At 36.6% G+C, this 9,388-nt stretch overlaps 1 long non-coding RNA gene across 1 annotated transcript in view; it reads left to right on the plus strand.

Annotated features, from left to right (window-relative positions):
- The window catches only part of LOC118766273, a 22,473-nt gene extending 16,288 nt beyond the window's left edge, over positions 1–6,185 (plus strand). Inside the window, exon 3 of the long non-coding RNA XR_005002186.1 lies at positions 6,063–6,185. This is a non-coding gene — a long non-coding RNA (uncharacterized LOC118766273). The remainder of the gene's footprint in view (positions 1–6,062) is intronic.
- Positions 6,186–9,388: the final 3,203 nt, after the last annotated feature.

Consider the following 9,388-nt stretch of genomic DNA (forward strand, 5'->3'; position numbering starts at 1 on the left):
ATTCCTTGTCTTGCAAAGTTACTTGATGACCTTGTCAGTGCAAGTACCACTTAAAAATAATCCAGTCCTCACTGTAAAGTGGTTGGCATTTGGAAGGGCATCCAGCTGTAAAAGCCATGCCAAAACTGACCTCACCTGTGCTGGTGCCACATAAAAAGGACTCAGCTCACTCTGCAGAGTGGTTGGTGTTAGGAGGGGCATCCATCCATAAAAAAAAACATGCCAAAACAGACACAGAAGTCTGGTGCAGTCTTCTGCCTGGCCAGGACCTGTCATTTACCATCGAACCGAAGCCAGCATGGAAGGAGCACGTTAAACGATAATGATGTTGATGATGATGATGATGATGATGGTGATGATGATGGTGATGATGATGATGGAGATTTCGATGAATCATACATCCATGCATACAAACATACATTAATACATAAATACATACATGCAGAAATACATACATACATACATACAGGTTGTCTCCCCCCCCCCAAAAAAAATGTATATGCACTTCTACAGCAGATAACTCAGATTTTCCTTGCTTCTTTTCTGACTTCACCCAACAGAATTAATAATGGTGTCAAGACTTAGCTTCAAAGAAAGGAAATTCATCTTACAATGCTACTGGAAGTATGAAAACGCAGTTGAAGTCCAAACTTAGTATAGAAAGGGGGTATCACTCAGATCCACCTACATGGTTAGCCTTCTGTTTAATCAAGATTAAAATTTGAATCTGATGGAACTGTATGGGACTTACACAGAAATATTTCCAGAAGATCATGGACATCAACAACCCCAGAAAGCAAGAAAGGTTACAAGAAAGTTTTCACAGAAGTTTGAGAAAATCTGTGAGGCAAGTGAGCTATGATGTGAGGATTTCAAAAATGTCTGTTCATCACATTTTGAAGTACTGCCATCAGACAAGTTACATCCCAACATTACTCCATGCTATCAATGAAAATGTTTCAGACAGAGAACTGGAGTACAATAATCCCTCGACTGTCATGGGTGTTACATTCCAAAACACCCCACGATAGGTGAAAATCTGTGAATTAGAAACAGTACTGTATTCTTTTTTTTTTATTAATTTTATAATTTGTATATATCTATTTTATTATAAATGCAAAGCAACACCACACACTTGCTTCCTGAGTTTCGTTTTCCATACAGTATATGCAATTCTTTGTTTACTCATCTATGGTACACTATGGCGTAGGAGTAGCTGTGTGGTAAGTAGCTTGCTTACCAACTTCATGGTTCTGGGTTCAGCCCCACTGTGTGGCACCTTGGGCAAGTGTCTTCTACTATAGCCTTGGGCTGACCAAAGCCTTGTGAGTGGATTTGGTAGATGGAAACTGAAAGAAGCCCATTTTATATATATATATATATATATATATATATACATGTGTGTATATGTTTGTGTGTCTGTGTTTGTCCTCCCAACATCACTTGACAATGGATGCTGGTGTGTTTATGTCCCCGTAACTTAGTGGTTTGGCAAAAGAAACCGATAGAATAAGTACTAAGCTTACAAAGAATAAGACCTGGGGTCGATTTGCTCGACTAAAGGTGGTGCTCCAGTATGGCCACAGTCAAATGACTGAAACAAGTAAAAGAGTAAAAGAGTAAAGAGTATGTATTTTCTTTTGATATATTTTAATTAATGTGCTGTACAGTGCAGTACTGTACTATATTTCTTTTTATTAATTCATTAATTTTTAGGCATGAAAATGCTTATTTTACCACAGAAATCATTAAAATCTCAAAAAATATAAATATTGGCCACAGAAACCCGAGATACACTGAGGAGTCTGCAATGTATATTTACATATTTTAGCCATAAAAAATCCATTATGTGCTGAGAGGGCAATAGGTGAACCATGATATGGTGAGTTATTATTGTATTGTGAACAATACTCGTCAAAATGCTTAAGAGATCCACAGATTTATGTTTTCCAACAAAAGTTACGTAGAGTGACAGGTCTATATTTAATCTTTAGGAGATGACAGGGCTGATCTATTGACCGGAAAGTCGAATGACAAAGCTTGTATTAGTTCATTCAAATTTCTTACAAGACTGTATATAGTTTTATATATGTAAAGTAATTACTTAATTTTATATATATTTTTGTCTTAAATAACTGCATGCCCTTGTAGGTCTTGTGAAATAGGTTCCGTTTTTTTTGGCACTGAAACTCCAAATGAGGCTCCATCTCCATAGGGTCGAATTAAATGGTTCAATTATCTACACAGTTGCATGTACTGGGGGCCTGAAAATCTGTGTGTTACAGAACATGAAGTTAATTTACTAGGAGTTACTGTGTGGTGTGGCATTACATCAAGAGGATTAATTGGACCATTCTTCTGTGATGCTACTGTGACCGATCCCATTTACTTGAACATGCTACAACAGTCTAGCATGCCAAGCATTAGAGAAGTCTTTGAAGACAAGGAATTTTATTCCCAGCAAGATGGAGCATCACCACACTACCGTTGTGATGTATGATCCTACCTTAATGAGATGTTGCTAAGCATGTGAATTGGAAGAAAAGGTTTTGCACAATACACTTCTCATTCACCAGGCCTCGCTCCTTTAAATTATTTTTCTTATGAGGAATACATAAAAGATAAAGTGTACACTACAAAATCAGCAACAGTCACTGAACTAAGATTTGCCATTGAACAAGAATTCACTCCAAAAACTAATGAAATATTATTTGCTGCTTGCAATTCCATTCTAAACAATGTCTGCACCAGAATGGACATCAATTTCAAAACAGGTGATAGCATAATCTTTAAAAAATGCTTTTCGATAAATTCTGCCTTTATATGCATTATTTAAACTATATACACATTTTTCCAGGTTTAAATGTAATTGACCCTTTCGTTACTGTATTTATTTTGAGATGTTCTGTGTTTCTCTCAATTATTTTGGGAAGGGCATCCAGCTGTAGAAACACTGCCAGATCAGACTGGAGCCTGGTGCAGCCTCCTGGCTTCCCAGACCCTGGTTGAACCGTCAAACCCATGCTAGCATGGAAAACGGACGTTAAACGATGATGATGATGATGAAAGAATTTTGTAAAATAACTTAGTTATCATTAAGCTAGTGTTAGGAACAATAATTGTGACTAAGGTTTAGTGGAAAATTTTAATTAAAACTTATCAAAACAAGACATTTGTACTACAGACCCAGAGCCTGTTTCAGCCGGGTTGGTAACGAATGAGTTAAATAATGTCTATAAATTATATTATTGTCTAGAAAGGACGTGCATTTTAATAAATAATCCCTTTACTGTAGTACAAGTGTGTATACATTTTTGGGGGACACCTTATATGAATGCATGCATAAACATAAATAGGCCCCTATTTTTTGAAGGTTATATTTGTCACATTTAAAAATACCAAAATATGAAAACGACAACAGCTATAAAAGCATACAACAAGCATCATTCCCTTGCCCCTACCCCCACTCTCCTGCCTCATCAGAAAATAAATGGTAACAGGAAAGAATCTATATCAACAGGTATTCCTCATTTTTAATCTGAGCAGAACTGTGAACTGAATAGGATAGAAAATAGAATCTGATGATGTTCAACTCTTGGAATAGTAGTAAACAATTAGTAAGATCAGAATGGTTGATTAATGAGCTCAGTTTCCTGTAGAATGTACACAGAATTGGTATAGGAAATTGGTCAACTAAATGGATATTCCATATTGAGACATCAAGTATCAATACTTACTACTAATATACATTTAAATATATATGTTTATGTGTGTGTGTGTGGTGTGTGTGTGTGTGTGTATGTGTGTGTGTGTGTGTGTGTGTGTGTGTGAGCGTGTGTGTGTGCATATATGTGTGTGGGTGTTGACAAGAAGTTTCATATATTTCAGGTAGAATGGAAATCATTATGTTGTAATTTTCATGGATTTCTAAAGAACATTTTTCAACAAATCTAACAGAGCCATACTCAAACAACCATGATAAATTATTTTAGTAACATACACACACACACACACATTGAATACATGTGTGTGTGTGTAATTAAGCACACATATACAGGTGCAGGCATGGCTGTATGACTAAGAAATTTGCCTTCTCAATCACACAATTTCAGGTTCCATACTGACCAAAGCCATTAGTGAATTTGTGGAGGCACATGGCTTAGTGGTTAGAGTATTGGACTCATGATTGTAAGATTGCGGTTTCGATTCCTGGACCAGGTGATGCATTGCGTTCTTGAGCAAAATACTTCATTTCACGCTGCTCCAGGTCACTCAGCTGGTCAAAATGAGTAATCTCTAAAGAGACTGGCATCTAATCCAGATGGAGAATTTATACAGCAAGGAAACCAGAGAAACTGGCACTTATGAGTCAGCATCACTCGAGAAGAAAAATTTGGCAGTCAGATCACCGGATCATGGTTTCAATTCCCAGAGTGAGCAGTGCATTGCGTTCTTGAGCAAAACACTTCATTTCACATTTGCTCTGAAGTCATTTCAGCATTTGACTTGTGCAAGCAACGTTGATTTTATAGTGGGAATGAGCTAACATACAGAATACACATTTGATCACTATAAACGAATCCTCTGTGCAGGTTGATCTGCAAAAAATTATAGAGACCTCTTCTGTTATCTGTAACAGAAATGTCCACGCATGGCTGTGTGGTAAGAAGCTTTCTTTGCAACCACATGGTTGCAGGTTCAGCTCCACTGTGTGACACTTTGGACAAGTGTCTTCTACTAAAGCTTTGGGCCAACCAAAGCCTTGTGAGTGGATTTGGTAGATGGAAACTGAAAGAAGCCCATTTTATATATATGTATATATAGATATATGTGTAGTTATACATCTAGATATATATATATGTGTGTGTGTGTGTATCTAGACGTGTGTGTGTGCATGTCCCCTGATCACTGCTTGATAATCAGTGTTGGTGTGTTTACGTCCCCATAACTTAGCAGTTTGGCACGAGAAACTGATTGAATAAGTACTCGGCTTAAAAAATATTCTAGAGTCAATTTATTTGACTAAAAACCCTTCAAGGTGATGCTCCAGCATGGCTGCAGTGAAATGACTGAAAGAAGTAAAAGACAAAAGATGTAATATATATATATACATGGCGGTGCCCCAGCATGACCGCAGCCTCAAGGATGAAACATATAAAAGAATAAAAGAATATATATATATATATTTTATATATAATATATATATATATATATATATAATATATATATATATATATATATATATATATATATATATGTATATATATACACACATGCATATATGTGTGTAGATATGTATGTCTGGTTCCATATGTATATGTTACACTATATTCTAGTTTTGATGTCACTTGCTTATTTGTAAACAAGAGTCACTGTTATACAAGTGACGTTCTTCATTTTCAATTTTCGTGAGGAACCTTACTTGGAAACATACAGTTGTGGCCAAAAGTTTGAAACGCTTTTTTAAAAATTAAAACTGTTATGCCCACGTACAATCCGAATCAAATATATCTTTTCTTTTCACGCTTTTCAAACTTAACCAGGCTCATGGGCCCAGTTTCCCGGTTTCTGTGGCGTATGTGTTCTCCCCAGCTGAACGGGACGCCAGTCCATCACAGCGTTACTCAAGAAACAGGAAGAAAGAGTGAGAGAAAGTTGTGGTGAAAGAGTACAACAGGGGTCGCCACCACCCCCTGCCGTGGTGTAAATTAGTTGTAAATTATTTTGCATTTAGTCCAAAAAGGCATACATACCTTAGAATGGGAAGAGTAAAAATGTCTTACCTGGAAAAAGAAAAACAGAAATGTTAGGATAATTGTAAATATATTTTCATATTTTGGTTTCGAATTTTGGCACAAGACCAGTAAGTTTGGGGGAGGGGGATAAATTAGGTACATCACCCCCACCCCTGTCAGTGATATATATTGAGATATTATTATTTATTTATGCACCCTTTTCAAGCCTAGCCAGGCTCGTGGGACTAGTTTCCTGGTTTCTGTGGTGTATGTGTTCCCCCCAGCTGGACCGGATGCCAGTCCATCGCAGCATTACTCAAGAAACAGGAAGAAAGAGTGAGAGAAAGTTTGGGCGAAAGAATACAACTGGGGTTGTCACCAGTCCCTGCCGGAGCCTCATGGAGCTTTAGGTATTTTCACTCAATAAACACATACAACATCCGGTCTGGGAATTGAAACCACGATCCTCCGACTGCGAGTCCGCTGCCCTAACCACTGGGCCATTGCACCTCCACAGGAATCAAATATGTACAATGTATATATTTGGCCATTTAGTATAAAAATTCTAATTTTCAAACCTACGTTCCAAACCTTTTGGCCACAACTGTATAAGGGTTCGTGTCAAGAAGAGCATCTGACCATATGGAATCTACTTCAATGAATTCCTTCTGATCGATGTAAGTACGGAAAAATAGATGCAAAAAAAAAAAAATTGTGATGGTGATGACAACGACAACGACGATGATAAAACCATCATATGCACATACACACACACACACACACACACAGAATCATACATAATGGAAATTTGTGGAGAATGGTAAAGTAGGATGGCTATGGTTTGAATGTTTTTCATCATAGGTCTGATCAATGAGAGTTGACTCAAGGCTAAATAACAATACATTCATTCATCTATTTATCGTTCTCTGTCTGTTCTCTCTCTCTCTCTCTCTCTCTCTCTCTATCTATCTATCTATCTCTCTTTCTACTTCTTACAATAATGTAAACAAAATGACATGGCCATGGCTGGATTACCTAACATAATATATCTGCACTCAGTCCCATTAAAATATTGAGTACATGAATCAGACATTCACATATTGATTTCAGGCTGCCAAACTATCTACCTAACAACCTTTCAACCTGTCTGCTTGCCTGTCTGTCTGTCTGTCTGTCTGTCTATTTATCTACATATATATCTGTTAAAAATTTAACATGTACCAGTCTCTCTCTCTCCATTTTACTTCTCCCCACCTCTCTTTTTTCCTCACTGCTATCTCCCACCCACAGTCGCCTCCCTCTCCTTGGACAAATGATTGGTTTGTTGGTCAGACGATTACCCAAGCAATTGTTTAGTTGTTTAGTTATTTGATTAATTAATTGACTGGTTCTCTAATAATAATAATAATCTTTTCTACTCTAGGCATAAGGCCGGAAATTTGGGGGGAGGGGGGCCAGCTGATTAGACTGACTCCAGTATGCAACTGGTACTTAATTTATTGACCCCGAAAGGATGAAAGGCAAAATCGACCTCAGTAGAATTTGAACTCAGAACATAAAGACAGTTGAAATACTGCTAAGCATTTTGCCCGACATGCTAACGTTCTTGCTAGCTCGCTGCCTTTCTAATAATAATATTAATAATAATTTGGTATAAAAGTTGGGCTACAGCAAACATTCTGCTCAATACCACAGACTTGCTTGTCAGTTGCTTGACCTTAACCAGTTGAGCATGTCCCTTGGTGGCTGACCATATAGGCATCTCTGATCACGAGCAGATGTAGTGGAGCAGCATCATAGCCATGTCTTGAGAGGAATTCTTCGGAGTTTGAATACTTCACCTCTGGAGACATGGTTGGTCAACATCCTTATTCAAGCTTTATTCAGGGACCTTTTGAGTTGGATGGGCTACTTGACATGAAGAAAATTCTAACTGGGCCCTACTTGTAAGATCATGAACAGTTTATCTTGATATGAGATCATCATTTCACACACATATGGTTGTGATGCATGTGCCTGGTGCACCCTTAGATGGGTAGTTGTAATGTGTATATTGGGCTTTTTATATTTGTAACCCAGTGTCACTTTGACAGCATTCATTGCTCTCTCACTCAATAATAATAATAATAATAATAATAATAATAATAATAATAATAATAATAATAATGATAACAAATAGAAGCAAAACAATCAGTTTTTGTGATTTAACTGGCAAAACAACCCTCCCAACATACAACTGTTTCAATTCAGAATTTTACACAAACTCTTGCAAAACAAACACAAAAACAGAATGCATGTATGTGTATGTATTTATGCGTGTGTGTGTGGTTCAAACACATAACACTGATGAGAAAAGTGATCCATGATATATTATCTGAGGTAGTTTTTCAATACTCATTAATAACGAAACATTAATAGAATATTAAAAAGCAACAACAACAGTTTCAACATGGAGAGAATCAAACAGATTGATTAAAACGAGGGGAAATCCTTACATAACTAAATATAGAAAAGAAATAGCTATGATACATAGATACATAAACCAGCCCCTTCCTTACAGGAAGACTTTAAATAATTAAAATAACAGATGAGAACATATATATATATTGTGTGTTTTTTTCAGTTTCCATCTACCAAATCCTCTCACAAGGCTTTGGTCTCCTGAGGCTATAGCAGAAGGCATTTATCCAAGGTGCCACACAGTGGGACAGAACCCAGAATCAAATGGTTGGGAACCAAACTTGTTACCACACAGCCATACCTCTCTCCCCCTTTATACATACATACATACATACATACATACATACATACATACATACATACACACACACACACACACACACAGACACACACACACACACACACACATACATACATACATACATACATACATACATACATACATACATACATACATACATACATACATACATGTATATACATATATATATATATTTTGGGTTGGCAATTAAGTTCCTGCCATTTTTTTAAATTTTGGAATTTACTGTGTTTTTAATTTTTGGAATCTATTTTTTTCGAGAATTCTATTTTTGAATCATTTTGGAATCTATTTTTTTTTCTAGTTAATTTTAGTTAATTTTTGTTTATTTTCTGATCATTAAAATGGAATGTCAAGTTAAGAAAATCGAGCATTTTCAACACCTCCTTCTTTTTGCTTTTAATCAAGTTTCTAAGGCTGCAAAAGCTGTTCATGACATTTGTGCTGTGTATAGAGAGGATACCATAGCTGAAAGAATCGCTTGTGATTGGTATGCCAAGTTCAAAAATGGAAATTTTGACCTCAAAGATGCACCTCATTCTGGCCGTCCAGTTGAGTTCGATGAAGAACGATTAAACCAACTTTTGCACAAAAATTCTCATCAAACAACAAGAGGAAATGGAATGCTCCCACACTGCTATAGAGAAGCATCTTCACTCGATGGGAAAGGTTCAGAAGTATGGAGCATGGGTTTAAGTGACAACTAAGTGAAACTAGTAGGTAATAAAAGTGAAAACTAAGTGAATAAAATAATATTGCAAAATTCCATTTTTTTTGAGTTCCAGGATTACACAATCTGGTGGATCTCACACAACCGTTGCCTTCCCTATTGTTGTTTCTCAACTTCAAGTTAACCCTGATCGAGTAGACTTAT

This window comes from Octopus sinensis, linkage group LG15 (genome assembly GCF_006345805.1).
Source record: "Octopus sinensis linkage group LG15, ASM634580v1, whole genome shotgun sequence".
Classification (NCBI taxonomy): Eukaryota; Metazoa; Mollusca; class Cephalopoda; order Octopoda; family Octopodidae; genus Octopus; species Octopus sinensis.